Raw genomic sequence first — 14,767 nt, 5'->3', positions numbered from 1 at the left:
TCAGGCAGTCCACTCACCTGAGCCTCCCAAGGCGCGGGATTACAGGCTGAGTCACCAAGCCTGGCAGGTATCTTTTTTATATAGCAACCTCTGTCCTTTGGGTAGCTACCTGGTAGTGGGATTGCTGGGTCAAATGATAAATGTACTTTTAATTCTTTGAGACATCTCCATACTGATTTCCATAGAGGTTGTACTAATTTACACTCTCACCACAAGTATATACGTGTTACCTTTTCACCACATCCACACCATCACCTGATGGTTTTAGATATTTTTGTTTTTTGTTTTGAATTGGAGTCTCACTCTGTTGCCCAGGCTAGAGTGCAGTGGCACACTCATGGTCACGGCAGCCTCTACCTGCTATGCTCAAGTGATCTTTCCACCTCAGCCTTCCAAGTAGCTGGAACTACAGGCATGCGCCACCACATCTGGCTAATTTTTTGATTTATTGTAGAGATGAGGTCTCACCAAGTTGTCAAGGCTGGTCTCGAGCCCATGGGCTCAGGCAATCCTCTCACCTTGGCCTCCCAAAGTGTTGGGATTATAGGCATGAGCTACCATGCCTGGCCTAGATTTTTTTTTAATCAATGGCCAGTATCGCTGGTATAAGGTAGTATCTTGTTGTGATTTCAATTTGCATTTCTCTGATGATTAGTAATGTTGAGCATTTTAAAATATGTTTATTGGTCATTTGTATAACTTCTTTTGAGAGATGTCTGCTCGTGTCATTTGCCCACATTTCTTTTTTTTTTTTTTAGTTGGAGTCTCACTCTGTCGCCCAGACTGGAGTGCAGTGGCCGCTCCCGGCCACTGCAGCCTTGATCTGCTGGGCTCCGGCGATCCTTCTGCCTCAGCCTTCCAAGTAGCTGGAATTACAGGTGCACGCTACCACGCCTGGCTAATTTTTTTGATTTATTGTAGAGATGAGGTCTCACCAAGTTGCCCAGGCAGGTCTTGAACCCATGGGCTCAGCCAGTCCACTCACCTCAGCCTCCCACAGTGCAGGATTACAGGCTGAGCCACCGAGCCCGGCTATTTGCCCACATTTCAATAGGGGTCATCAGCTTTTTTCTTGCTGATTTGTTTGAGTTCTTTGTAGATTGTGAATATTAGTCCTTTGTCAGATGTATAGTTTGCAAGTATCTTCTCCCATTCTGAAGGTTGGCTATTTGTTCTGATGATTATTTCTTTTGCTGTACAGAAGCTTTTTAGTTTAATTAAATCCCATTTGTTTATTTTTGTTTTTGTTGCATTTGCTTTGGGGATTTTAGTCATAAATTATTTGCTTTGGTCAATGTCCAGAAAAAATTTTCCTAGGCTTTCTTCTAGGATTTTATGGTTTCAGGTCTGACATTTAAGTCTTTAATCCATCTTGAGTTAATTTTTGTAATATGGTGATGGATAGAGATCAAGTTTCATTTTTTTGCAGGTAGCTATCCAATTTTCCTAGCACCATTTGTTGAATAGGGTTTCCTGTTTGTGTCTGCACTGTCAAACATCAGTTGGTTGCAGGAATTTGAGTTTATTTCTGGATTATCTACTTTGTTCCATTGGTTCATATGTCTGCTCTTGTACTGGTACTATGCTGTTTTGGTTATTATAGCCTTGTAGTATAGTTTGATATCAGGTAATGTGATGCCTCCAGTTATGTTCTTTTTCATTGCTTTGGCTTTCCTGGCTATTTTTGGTTTTATTTTATTTGTTTTTTTGGTTGGTTCCATATGAATTTTAGAATTTTTTTTTCTAATTCTCTGAAAAATGATGTTGGTAGTTTGACAGGGATTGTATTGAATCTGTAGATTACTTTGGGTAATATGGTCATTTTAACAATGTTGATTCTTCCAATCCATGAGCATGAGATGTTTCTCCATTTGTTTGTATCCTCTGCAACTTCTTTAATCAGTGTTTTGTAGTTCTCCTTGTGGAGATCTTTCACCTCCTTGGTTAAATATATTCCTAAGTATTTTAGCTTTTTGGCTAAAAATAGTAAGTTGTATTGAGTTCTTAATTTGATTTTCAGCTTGATCACTATTCTTGTATAGCAGTACTACTGATTTGTATGTGCTGATTTTGTATCCTAAAACTTTACCAAACTCATTTATCAAGTCCAGGAGTCTTTTGGAGGAGTCCTTAGGACTCTCTAGGTATAAAATCATATCATCAGCATACAGAGATAGTTTGATTTCTTCTTTTCCAATTTAGATACCTTTTGTGTTTTTCTCTTGCCTGATTGCTCTGGCTAGGACTTTTAGTAATATGTTGAACTGGAGTGGAGAAAGTGGGCATCCTTGCCTTGTTCTAGTTCTTAGGGGAATGTGCTCAAAGTTTCTCCATTCCGGATGACATTGGCTGTGGGTTTGTGGTATATGGATTTTATTATTTTGAGTAATGTTCCCTCTATGCCTATTTTGCTTAGGGTTTTTATCATGACGGGATGCTGGATTTTATTATCAAAGCCTTTTCTGTATCTATTGAAATGATTATATAATTTTTGTTTTTAATTCTGTTTGTGTGGTGAATCATGTTTATTGACTTGCATATGTTGAACCATCCTTTCATAATTGAGATAAAACCTGCTTGATTGTGGTGGACTTTTTTTATGTGCTGTTGAATTTGGTTTCTAATATTCAGTTGAGGATTTCTGCATCTATGTTCATCAGGGATATTGGGCTGTAGCTTTTTCTTGTTGTGTCTTTTTCCTGGCTTTGGTATCAGGGTGATACTAGCTTCATAGAATGGGTTAGGGAGAATTCCCTCCTCTTCAATCCTGTGGAATAACTTCAGTAAAACTGGTACCAGTTCTTCTTTGAAAGTCTGTAGAATTTGGCTGAGTCATCACATCTTGAATTGTTATTGTTGTTGGGAGACTTTTAATTACTATATCAATCTTGTTACTCATTATTGGTCTGTGTAGGGTTTCTATTTCTTCCTGATTCAAGGTTGGAGGGTTGTATGCTTCCAAGAATTTATCCATTTCCTCTAGATTGTCTAGTTTGTTTGCATACAGGTGATTATAATATCGTCAGATGATATTTTGTATTTCTGTCATATCAGTTGTAATATCTCTATTTTCATCTCTGATTAAGCTCATCTGAATCTTTTCTTAATTAATCTAGCTAGTGGTCTATCAATTTTATTTATCTTTTCAAAGAACAACTATTTGTTTTGTTGATATTTTGTATTTTTTTTAATTTAAATTTCATTTAGTTCTGCGCTGAACTTGTTATTTCTTTTATTCTGCTAACTTTGGGTTTGGTTCGTTCATGCATTCTAGGCATTTCTAGTTCCTTAAGGTGTGAAATTAGATTGTCAATATGCAATCTTTCAGTCTTATTCATGTAGGTCTTAAGTGCTATAAATTTTCCTCTGAACATAGCTTTGGCTGTGTCCCAGAGGTTTTGTTAACTTGTTTCATTGTTGTCATTCATTTCAAAGAATTTTTAAATTTCCATCTTGATTTCATTGTTGGTCCAAGGATTACTCAGGAGCAGATTGTTTAATTTCCATATTTTTGTTTGATTTTGCAAGTTCTTCTTGAAGTTAATTTCTAGTTTTATTCCACTGTGGTCTGAAAGGGTGCTTGATATATTTTCAATTTTAAAAAAATTATTGATACTTGATTTCTGGTCAATCTTAGAAAATGTTCCATGTGCTGATAGAGAAAAATATATGTTCTGTAGTTTTTGGGCAGAGTGTTCTATAGATGTCTGTTATTTCCATTTGCTCTAGGGTCCAGTTTAACTCCAATGTTTCTTTGTAGCTTTCTGCCTGGATGATCTGTCTATTGCTATCAGTGGAATGTTCAAGTTTCCCACTATTATTGTATTGCTGTCTATCTCTGTTTTTACATCTAGTAGAATGTCTTTTTTATTTTAAAGATGTGGGGTGCAATTCAGTGTTAGGTATACAAATGTTCATTATGCGGGTAAGAATGTTTTATAAAGCTGGGAACTCTAGTGTTAGGTGCATATATACTTAAAATTGCTATGCCTTCTTGTTGAATTGACCTCTTTATCATTATATAATAGCTATCTTTGTCTTTTTTTTGCTGTTGTTAATTTAAAATCTGTTTTATCTGATATGAGAATGGCTACTCCTGTTTGTTTTTGGTTTCTATTTGCATGGAATATTTTTTCCCATTCCTTTACCTTGAGTCTATAGGAATCTTCATATGTTAAGTGAGTCTCTTGAAGGCAGCAGATATTTGGATTGTGTGTTTTTTAAATCCATTATGCCAGTCTATATATATATTTTTAGTGGGGCACTGAGATCATTTATATTCAGGGTTAATAATGATACATAAGGTATTCCATTCAGTATGCCAAAACCTGGTTATTATTTTCCCCCCTACTATGATGGTTTCCTATAAGTCTGTGAACTTCATTATTTCATGCTTTACTACTGATGTATTTTGACCTTCTGTTTCAGTATTTAGAATTCCTTCAAGTATTTTTTGTAGAGTCAGTCTAGTGGTGACAAATTCCCTCAGCGCTTGTTTGTCTGGGAAAGACTTTATTTCTCTTTTGTTTATGAAACTTAGTTTTTACAGATTCAAAATCCTTGGCTGACTGTTATTCTGTTTGAGGAGATTGAAGATTGGGCCCTAATTCCTTCTAGCTTGTAAAGTTTCTTCTGAGAAGTCTGCTGCTACTCTGATAGGTTTACCATCGTAAGTTATTTGATACTTTTGTCTCATTGCTCTTAAAATTATTTTCTTCACATTAACTTTGCATAACTTGATGACTATATGCCTTGGGGATGATCTTTTTGCAATGAATCTTCTAGGGGTTCTTTGGGTTTCTTGTATCTGAATGTTTAAATCTCTGGCAAAGCTAGACAAGTTTTCCTCAATTATTCCCTCATGTAGGTTTTCCAAACCTATTGTTTTCTCTTATTATTATTATTATTATTAACTTATTATTCTTAGGTTTGGACATTTTACATAATCCCACATTTCTTGGAAGACTTTGTTCCATTCTCTCGATTCTTTTTTCTTTATTGTTGTCTGACTGGGTTTATTTGAAAGCTTTGTCTTCAGTTTCTAAAATCCTTTCTTCTACTTGTTCTAACCTACTGTTAAAATTTCCCACTGTATTTTGTACTTCTTTAAATGATTCTTTCATTCCAGAATGTCAGCTTGTTTTTTTCTCTTTTAAGGTGTCTATCCCTTTGGAGAATTTTTTATTCATGTCCTGAATAGTTTTTTTAATTTCTTTGTGGTCGTTTTCAACTTTCTCCTGAATCTCACTGAGCAATTTTGTAATCAACCTTTTGAATGCTGTCTCTGGAATTTCAAAGATTTCATTTTGGCTAGGGACCATTGCTGAAGAGTTAATGTGGCCTTTTGGGGGTGTTGAAGAACTCTGTTTTTTTATATTGCCAAAATTCATTTTCTGGTGCCTTCTCATTTGGGTAGACTATTTCTTCTTGTTGGCGGTTGGAAGAGGGCCAATGCAGGCACTGTAGGGTACCTTTGGCTATATATAGCCTTATTGTAGTGAGTTTCTCAACTGCTAACCGTAGCAGTCCTGCGCTTGGTACCTGCATGGGCTCAAGGCACCTGAGTGGCTGTGGTGGCTTGGACAGTGGTGTTAGCTAGGGTTTGGGATTAGACCTTCCCCAAAGCTGAAGTATTGTATCAGATGTAATGAGCTATATTGTTGATCTCTGGCCAGAAGGTGGCGCTTGTGGGAGACAGCCGGCTGTGATGGTGCCTGTGGGCTTTCTGCTTGGCCTGTGTTGCTCCCAGGTAATGCCCAAACAACTTAGTTGTTGGATGGGGCTTTGGGGATCACTCAAGTTCTCTGTGCGCTTTGAGCCTTTGAGGCAGGTACAGGAAAAGACTTCAAGCTCCCCACCTGTGTGCATCTTGACTACCCAAGTGGGGATTGGGAGGGAGAGTGCTCTATCAATGGGGTAATGCTGTTGTGCAGAGGTTGCAAAAAAGTTTACTTAGGGGTGGGGTGGGGTGGTGAAAGTTGCTATGGCAATGAGTCCCACCCAGTTTCCCTGCCTTAGCCTCAGGCAGTCTGCCTCCAAATGTCAAAGTGCAGCCAGCCTCAGGTGTTACAGCAGCCCGCCCTAGCCAGGAACTATCTGCAGCAGTGGAGTTTACCCTTAGGGCCTGTTCCCTCCAATCAACTGCTAGCAAGGGTTGAATTCCTGGGATTTGGTGGCTGGAGCTGTTCAGGGCTTTTTTGTTCCTACACCACTCCACCTGGGTTTTGGCAGAGCACAGCTGAGGGTAAGGCAGTTTCCCATGAGGGACTGGCATTCTGCAAGGCTCATGGGGCATTCCAGGTCCATGGCAGGAATATAAAATTCTTGAATTCCCTTCACTCGCCTTCCCCGCTGTCTCTGGAGACTGCTTACGACCCAAGTGAGAGTCTAGCTAGTTCCAACCCAGGTCAGTTTTTCTCTTCTTTGCACTATGTGGTAATTATAAATTCTTTGATGAGTTGAGGGGTGTGCTGCTGGTTCCATTCCTCTCTGGGTGCTGAAGAAACTCTATTTTAGTTTACTGCTGGGTTTGGATCCGGAGGTTTCTTAATGCAGGTGCCCAGCTTGGCAGGGTGTGCCGGCAAGCAGGGAGAGAATCCCTGGGAGGGATTCTCTGGGAATGACACTTGTGTCTGGGAATGACACTTGAGGATGCCACTGTGTAGGCATGCTGGGCTGGGATGCCCGCCATGGCACTACATGAAAGCGACATTGTACTATGCCTAGTCTCTGGTAAGTCATGTTCCAGCTCATGAGAAGTTGATTGGAGGGTCTCTGAGACTTGGGGAGTAGGATGAAATGGGAAGCGAGGGCACAGCCACCCTGTCACACACACTGCCAAAGACAATTATATTCTTTATTGAAGGAGATTTATTCAGGGCTCCATGATGCAACATTTTTTTTCTACCTTGATAGATATGGTTTGAGTGGAGATTATTAGGCATATAAGCCTACTATACTATTTATACATACACTAATTCCAAGCCACCTAATTGCCGTCCCAGATGATTTAGCTGAGGGAGATCAACAGATAAAATAATAGGCACTATACCAATTGCATTTAATGGCCAAATTTACCCACCCCAAATTTTACTTGCAGCACCAAAAGCTGTATAAAAACATATACCTACGTACATTGGACTCATTAAAGATTTCTGATTCTTCACATTCATAGCAAAGTAACACTGCTGATTCACTGTCTTCCAAATGAGAGCTCTGTAATATAAACAAGATCATTTCAGAGATCCAGACAAATGGGTCCATAAGCATGAAGGGAAAAGCCAGCTGAAATTGCTGAGTCAGTGTTAGTTCACAAGTGAGAAGCTGCAATTCTGATTAGTGATGGCTATTTTGGAGAGAATATAGCCAACAAGGTGACTGGTTAGGTGACTAGATATCTGACTGAAGAATGACTGATTAGCTGAAGCATTTCCTATGCTTTCCCAATTTGGGCAATGGGTTGTCTTTTTTTTGTAAAGGTGGTGCCAGTAACCTTTCATAGTATGTACTCTAAACTTTTCCCAGACCAGGGGTAGGTTTTCGTTCATTTAACTTCACATCCAAAGATACACACTTGAAATGACTATTTAGAAATAGACTTTAGAATATAACATAGGGTCTGATTAAGGGATCAATCCACTAGCCTACCCACATTAGCCTTCTGCTAACAAGTGTTTATAAGAGCCAAATGACACACCCTACTTAAGTCCCCCAACAGATGCCAGAAAACAATTTAAAACCTTTTCTTCCATTCTCCAATCTCTTTTTCAAAATCTGTCTAGAAGACAGATAAAGAAAATAAGACAAAGGAGTGAAATAATTAGCTGGTAACACAGGAGCTATTTTCCCTATGACTAACAACACACGCACAAAAAGAGAGGGGAAAAACAGCTTCCTCCATTAGATTTCATTCATGTTTGCTGTTTTGCTAAGAGCTGGTGGAAAGAGTTATCCTTAGACAGATTTATGTCGTGAAAACTTCTCATTACCAGGGGCTGAAACTTAGTCATACATAACTATACTATGGCTATGCTAGTTGACTCCTACTTTAATTTTTCAAAAATAAGGCTGTGTTTTAACCTGTAGTATATCTGCAGAGGTTAAGTATTTTAGAGCACAAATAAACCTAAACGAAAGTAAGTAAAGCTCAGTTACTATTTCTGATAACTGCATTGCTCCTAGTTTACTTCCTCCTTACTTTTTTCTACTCTGATCCTTTGCCTACTTTAGCTTTTCCTCTTGAAACCAAGTACCATCTGCCACCACCCCCTCTCATTCTCTTTTAGAAAATAATCAGAAACAACCAAATATTTAAAATCATTTTTAAATTCTGCAAATGCAAATCTCTTTATTCCATACTCCCTTGCATTTTGGAGGGGTAAAACATAAGAACATTTACTCTCCCTCTGGCTTTTTAAAAAAAAGCAGTTTACAAAATACTTGAAGGCTTCTGGAAGTCATATTAGGAATGCAAAAGGCTTAATAAATAATACATAAAATATTTGAAGGAATTAATAAGGTAGAAATCAGAGCTGCTTTCAATCCTCCTAAACTCTCATACCACCACAGATAATGACATAGATATTTCTTAGGCATATGAAAAGTAGCTTGTCACTGCCACAGCGCATAAACACTGAAGAAAAAAAGTATAAATTAATCCAAATTATGCTAGTTAAGACTTTACAGTTTTCATTATTAGAAATATTTCAGCATGTTTACACTAGCTTTTTCAAAATGATGTTTCAAGAAAGGTCTGTAACTACATTCCTAAAGTTATTTTAAGACTTTACTGTATACTTATTAATTGAAACAATTCGTTAAGATACAAAGTCTCTATTTAAGTGTGCTGATTGCAACATAATTGGTTCATGGAACAAGTATTTACTTGCAACCAACATATTTAGTTCTAAATTAAATTCTAAGAATTCTAAAGGAAGACAAAAGATATTCCAAGTTCACTTCCCTGACTTCTGAGATACCTGGTAATTCCAATTCCTGAGTTGTTCCTGGATTCTGCAAAGGGAATTGTCTTTCTTATAGGACTTATTCCAAGAATGCAAGTATGATTGAATATTTAGGAACTCTATTAATATAATTTAGCATATTATTAAGTCAAATGAAAAAAACTATAAAATTTTTTAAAATGCTAAAAGGCATTTGATAACATTGAGTCATTTCTGATTTCAAACATTTTTAATAAGCTAGGAATAAAAGATGTTTCCAGGTCAGGTGTGGTGGCTCACATCTGTAATCTCAGCACTTTGAGAGCCTGAGGTAGGAGGATTGCTTGAGCCTAGGAGTTCAAGACCAGCCTGGGCAATATAGTGAAATCTTGTCTCTAAAAAAAAAAAAATATATATATATATAGATAGATAGATAGATAGATAGATAAATTTTTTTTTAAGTTAAAAAAATGCTTCCTTAATTTACTTCCCAGGGGTGTGTGTGTGTGTGTGTGTGTGTGTGTGTATAGTTTCTTAGAGTGGTAGGCCTTCACTTGAACCTGGTCTTGTCTGAATTTCATATTGTAGAAGTTCCCCCAATGTTTCTTCTAGCATGAGCATGGTGAGTTTGTACTACAGATACCAATTCTCTTTTCTTCTTTTTAATGTCCCTTTGGCCACTTTAGTAGGAATTTTGAATAGGATAATATCAAACTAATATTCTTTTTTTTTGAGTTGGAGTCTCATTCCATCTCCCAGGCTGGAGCGCAGTAGCATGCCAACAGCTACCTTAGTGTCGACATGCTGGGCTCCAGCAATCCTTCTGCCTCAGCCTTCAGTAGCCAGAATACAGGCGCACACCACCGTGCCGGCTAATTTTTTGTTTATTGTAGAGATAAGGTCTCACCAAGTTGCCCGGGCCAGTCTCGAACCTGTGGGCTCAGGCAATCCACTCGCCTTGGCCTCCCAAAGTGCTGGGATTACAGGCTGAGCCACCAAGCCTGGCTCAAACTAATATTCTTGCATTGGAAGTACCAAGCTCAAGTTTGCTTGTTTGTTTGTTTATTTATTTATTTTTTGAGTTGGAGTTTCACTTTGTAGCCCAGGTTGGAGGACAGTGGCACGCTCCCGGCCACCACAGCCTTGACCTACGGGGCTCAGGTAATCCTTCCTCCCAGTCTTTCAAGTAGCTGAAACTATGGGCATGTGCCACCATGCCCGGCTAATTTTTTGATTATTTGTAGAGATGAGGTCTCACCAAGTTGCCCAGGCTGGTCTCAAACTGGTGGGCTTAAGCAATCCTCTCACTTCGAACTCCCAAAGTGCTGGGATTATAGGCGTGAGCCACTGTGCCCAGCCTTAAGCTCAAATTTAAATAAACTAAATTGAGTTCATATCCTGGTTCTGCCACTTGCTAGCCATGTGATCTTGAGCATATTTCTTAATTTCTTTGAGCTCTATTTTCACATCCATAAAAACAGGCACAACAACAACATCTAATAGGGTTGTTGGAAAGATCGTATAAGAGATAAGAAAAGCACTTAAAGACTTAGAGTCAGGCATGGTAGCATTCCTCTGTACTCTCAGCCATTCAGCTACTCTGGAGGCTGAGGAGCGAGGGTCGCTTGATCCCAGGAGTTCAAGTCCAGCCTGAGTAACACAGTGAGACCCCCTATCTCTAAAAAAAAAGACAAAAGAAAAAGCACTTAGCATGACTTAGTTTCTGATGTTGCTTCTAATAATAATAAATATTGCTGTAATAATAGTAATCTCCTTCCTAGATGTAAAAGGCTTATACATTTGGGTTAAAATTTTCTTTCAAATTTTTTTTGTCTTTTTGGAAAATTGTACTTTTATCAAATTATAAGTGTTTTTCACTTTTAAATAAAGACAAAATCATAATCCCTAAATAACCTGGAAGTATTGAGCTCACGATGAGTCATTCGTTACCATTTATTGTATCCCTGCTGTGAACTAAGCACTTTCCTGAGAGCTAAGGTAAAATGCCAAACAAAAAGGGAAAAATAATTGAACAGGCTAAAAAAAACAGCCTTTTGCTTTTATTGGAGATATAAAACCCACAAAGATAGGATATGACTTTGTGGAAATATGTCCATTTGGCTAAGTATTGTTTGGAAAAATACAGGAATTAAGATTTTTGGTAAGAAAAACACATCTTACATAACATGAAGTTTCAATCCAGAACAGTTTCTAAGGAACAATTATAGTAATACAGTGTTGCAATTTTTATATGAAATGTATGATGCAAGAAATCACGTAATAAAAAGGATGTTTTGAAGAATGTTAAAATCTAACTTATGTAGTTACCAAACAATTTACAAGCAGAAGTCTTAGGAAATAATCCCACAAGAGTCAAAACCTGTTGCTACTGTTAAGTCTCTTTTATTCTACTCCGGCTATAGATTATATGATTTTAAGAAGCAGAAACATTTATTGACTATTTATTTTTTCTTTTCTTTTTTCTTCCATCTTTCCTCCTCTCCGCCTTCTTTTTGTTGTCTTGTTTGTTTTTGTTCATTACAGCTGTACTTTTAGAAACTAGGGTCCCTTTCTATGATGAATTACCATGGTGGCAGGGACCCTGTACACATATCCCGAAAACTGGAGGGCTTTTCAAGGCCCTCATCACTGCTCAGTACAGTGGGGCTCAGATCCACATACTCCGCATCACCTCCCTTCCACTTTGGCCAAACCAACCGTATCCCTAAATTTCTCCACAAGCTTCCTGCAAGCAAATTGCCAGCAATTGAGGGTAATGACAGATTCTGTGTTTGAGGGCATTGCCATTGCCTACTATGTGAGCAATGAGGAGCTGTGTACTGCAGAGGCAGCAGCCCAGTGAGCAGTGCTGTGAGTTTTGCTGACAGCAACATAGTGCCCCCAGCCAGTATACTTGGGTGTTCCCCACCTTGGGCATCATGCATCACTACACACAGGCCACTGAGAAAGCAAAGGAGGAGGGAGATAAGGCAAATTCTGGGGCTCCTGGATGCTCACTTGAAGACAAAGACTTTTCTGGTGAGTAAACAAACGACGCTAGCTGACATCACAGTTGTCTGCAGCCTGTTGTGCCTCTATAAGCAGGCACTGAAGCCTTCTTTCTGCCAAACCTTTCCCAATACCAACTGCTGGTTCCTCACCTGCATTAGCCAGCCCCAGTTCCGTGCTGTCTTGGGGGAAGTGCAATTCTGGGAGAAGATAGCCCAGTTTGATGCTAAAAAGTTTGCAGGTAGCCAGCCTAAAAAGGACACTCCATGGGAATAGAAGAGTTCATGGGAAGAGAAGCACAAGGCCCAGGCTAAGTGGAAGGAGGAGAAAAAGCAGCTGCCCTGCTCCTGAGGAGGAGATAGATGAATATGAGCAGGCCCTGGCTGCTGAACCCAAGAACAGGAACCACTTTGCCCACCTGTCCAAGAGTAACTTTGTGTTGGATGAATTTAAGTGCTGTAATTTTACAAGTGTTGGAGTACTTGTAAGCGCAAGTACTCCAAGGAGGACACACTCTCTGTGGCAATGCCATATTTTGGGGAGCACTATGATAAGGATGGCTGGTCCCTGTGGTATGCTGAGTACTGCTTCCCTGAAAAGTTCACCCAGACCTTTATGAGTTGCAGCCTTGTCAATGTAAAGTTCCAGGATTGGACAAGCTGAGGAAGAATACCTTTGCCAGTGTCAATCTCTTTGGAACCAACTATAGCAGCTCCATTTCTGGAGTCTGGGACTTCCTAGGCCAGGAGCTTGTGTTTCTGCTGAGTCCAGATTGGCAGGTGGACTACGAGTCATATACATGGGGGAAATCGGATCCTGGCAGCGAGAAGGCCCAGATGCTGGTGCGAGAGTATTTTTCCTGGGAGGGGGGTCTTCTAGCATGTGGGCAAAGCCTTCAATCAGAGCAAGATCTTCAAGTGACCATCTCTTGCCATCACCTAGCTGCCTGCACCTGCCCTTCAGGGAGATGGGGATCATTAAAGGAAATTGAGCGTTGAGGGGGGAAAAAAAAACCTAGGGATTTTGAAAATGTCAAATAAAGACATCAAATAAAAACATCAAATTTAGACATCAAATAAAGACAAAATCATATTCCCTACATAACCTGGAAGTAGTGAGCTCACAATGAATCATTCATTACCATTCCTTATACCCCTACTGTACACTAAGCACTAATAAAATATATATATTGTATACCCAAAAGCCTGACAACTTTGGGACTAACAGCTTTTAATCCTTTAAAGGCCAAGACTCATCCTGACACTTAGAAGTAACTGAATCAGTGAAGTAATTTCATAGTCTAAGGATTATCCAACTAAGAAAACCCTCTCTCAAGTTCCTACCCAAGTCACACATTTAAAAACAATTATTATCTGGGCACTGTGGCCTATACCTGTAATCCCAACACTCTGGGAGGCCAAAGCAGGAGGATTGCTTGAACCTAGGAGTTCAAGACCAGCCTAGGCAATATAATGAAACTTCATCTCTACAAAATAATAATATAATAGAACAATTATTTCAGCTCTTTGCCACATTTACTGTAAGAATAAAGACTATTCTCAAAATAAAGACATATTCCAGAAAATGTGACATCACTCTGAAAGCGTGCAGTTATCATGAAGAAACCCAGAGAAACTCTAGGAGGTATTTCAATCACATCAACATATAACTCATTCTCTTTGGAAAGAAAAAGAAGAGGCTCTGGGTTGACAAATAATGGGGAAATGAAGGGAACTGGCTACTGTTGCATTATTTGTAGTCACGTACAGAACATGATCAAGGGCCTTACACTGCAGATCCCTGCCTTTTCCAGCATCTAGAGGCTACCTCCATTCCTTGGCTTGTGGCCCCCTTCTTATCTTCAAAGACAGCAAAGTTGGGTTGAGTTCTTCTCATATTGTGTCAACCTCACCTCTTCTTCTGTACTTTTCTTCCACTTTTAACAACACTTATGATTGACTATATTGCTTCCTGACCCAGTAATCCAGGATAATCTTCCTATTTTAAAGTTATACATGATTATCAACCTTAATTCCCCCTTTATCATATAATATAACATTTACATGTTTACAGGTGATCAGGATGAAGATTCTTTTGGGTGCCATTATTCTGTCTACCATCATAATCTTCTCTGAAGGTTTAACCAGGGAAAATAATTGTTTTATAGAATCCAATATTTACACTAATACACTGGGAAGCACAAAATTAATTCAGTGCAGTACAACAGGAAATACAACACTATAGCTATATACTTTGTACATAAGAGTACAAAACTTAGTATCAGTAGCAGAATGTTTGAAATTGCTTTTTCCTCAGAGATGATTTGGATCTGATCCAACCACAGTATTTACACAGGCATCTTTGTGATCAATGGTACAGATATGCAAATTAACTTTCTACTATTAAAGATAAAATCTGTGGTTATTGAAGGACAGCAATAATTAGACTGAGTCAACTTAAAGTTTAAACCCATGAATTGACTGGTTCCTTCTTCTAGACATACATAGTTCCTTGCATATAAAATTTCTAACCCTTATCTCACTCTACCCTAATTATTTCTGTACACAGTCTTTCAACCTCTCCCCCCACCCCCAGACTGTAAACTTCTCAACTTGTATCTAGGGTCTGGTATATAGTAAGCATTCTATAAATATTCAGTGAATAAGCAACTTAGCCTTAGTTGTTGCGATTCTTCCTTGTTGCCAATAAAAATAACACAATTGAAGATGATTAATAATCTTTGTATATAGCTAGGTTTAAGAGACCAACTGTTGCCGGGCTCGGTGGCTCAGCCTGTAACCCCGCGCCTTTGGGAG

General features: G+C 38.8%; 1 protein-coding gene and 1 pseudogene across 2 annotated transcripts in view; one reads left to right on the top strand and one right to left on the bottom strand.

The window, feature by feature from the left end:
• SSH2 (slingshot protein phosphatase 2) overlaps nucleotides 1–14,767 on the bottom strand; it is a 293,047-nt gene that overhangs the window by 212,736 nt on the left and 65,544 nt on the right. The window contains exon 2 of one of the 2 annotated variants that reach the window (XM_008059339.1): nucleotides 7,135–7,215. The exons of the other annotated variant lie outside the window; for it this stretch is intronic. The gene's annotated coding sequence lies outside the window, so the exon portion shown is untranslated. The remainder of the gene's footprint in view (nucleotides 1–7,134; nucleotides 7,216–14,767) is intronic. 2 annotated transcript variants of the gene reach the window in all.
• LOC103261760 lies at nucleotides 11,530–12,872 on the top strand (annotated as a pseudogene).

The sequence above is a fragment of the Carlito syrichta genome, unplaced genomic scaffold (genome assembly GCF_000164805.1).
Source record: "Carlito syrichta isolate Samal-C Ts95f unplaced genomic scaffold, Tarsius_syrichta-2.0.1 Scaffold304000, whole genome shotgun sequence".
Classification (NCBI taxonomy): Eukaryota; Metazoa; Chordata; class Mammalia; order Primates; family Tarsiidae; genus Carlito; species Carlito syrichta.
The sequence above is the reverse complement of the archived record's forward strand: the minus strand, read 5'-3'. Positions and strand labels throughout refer to the sequence as shown.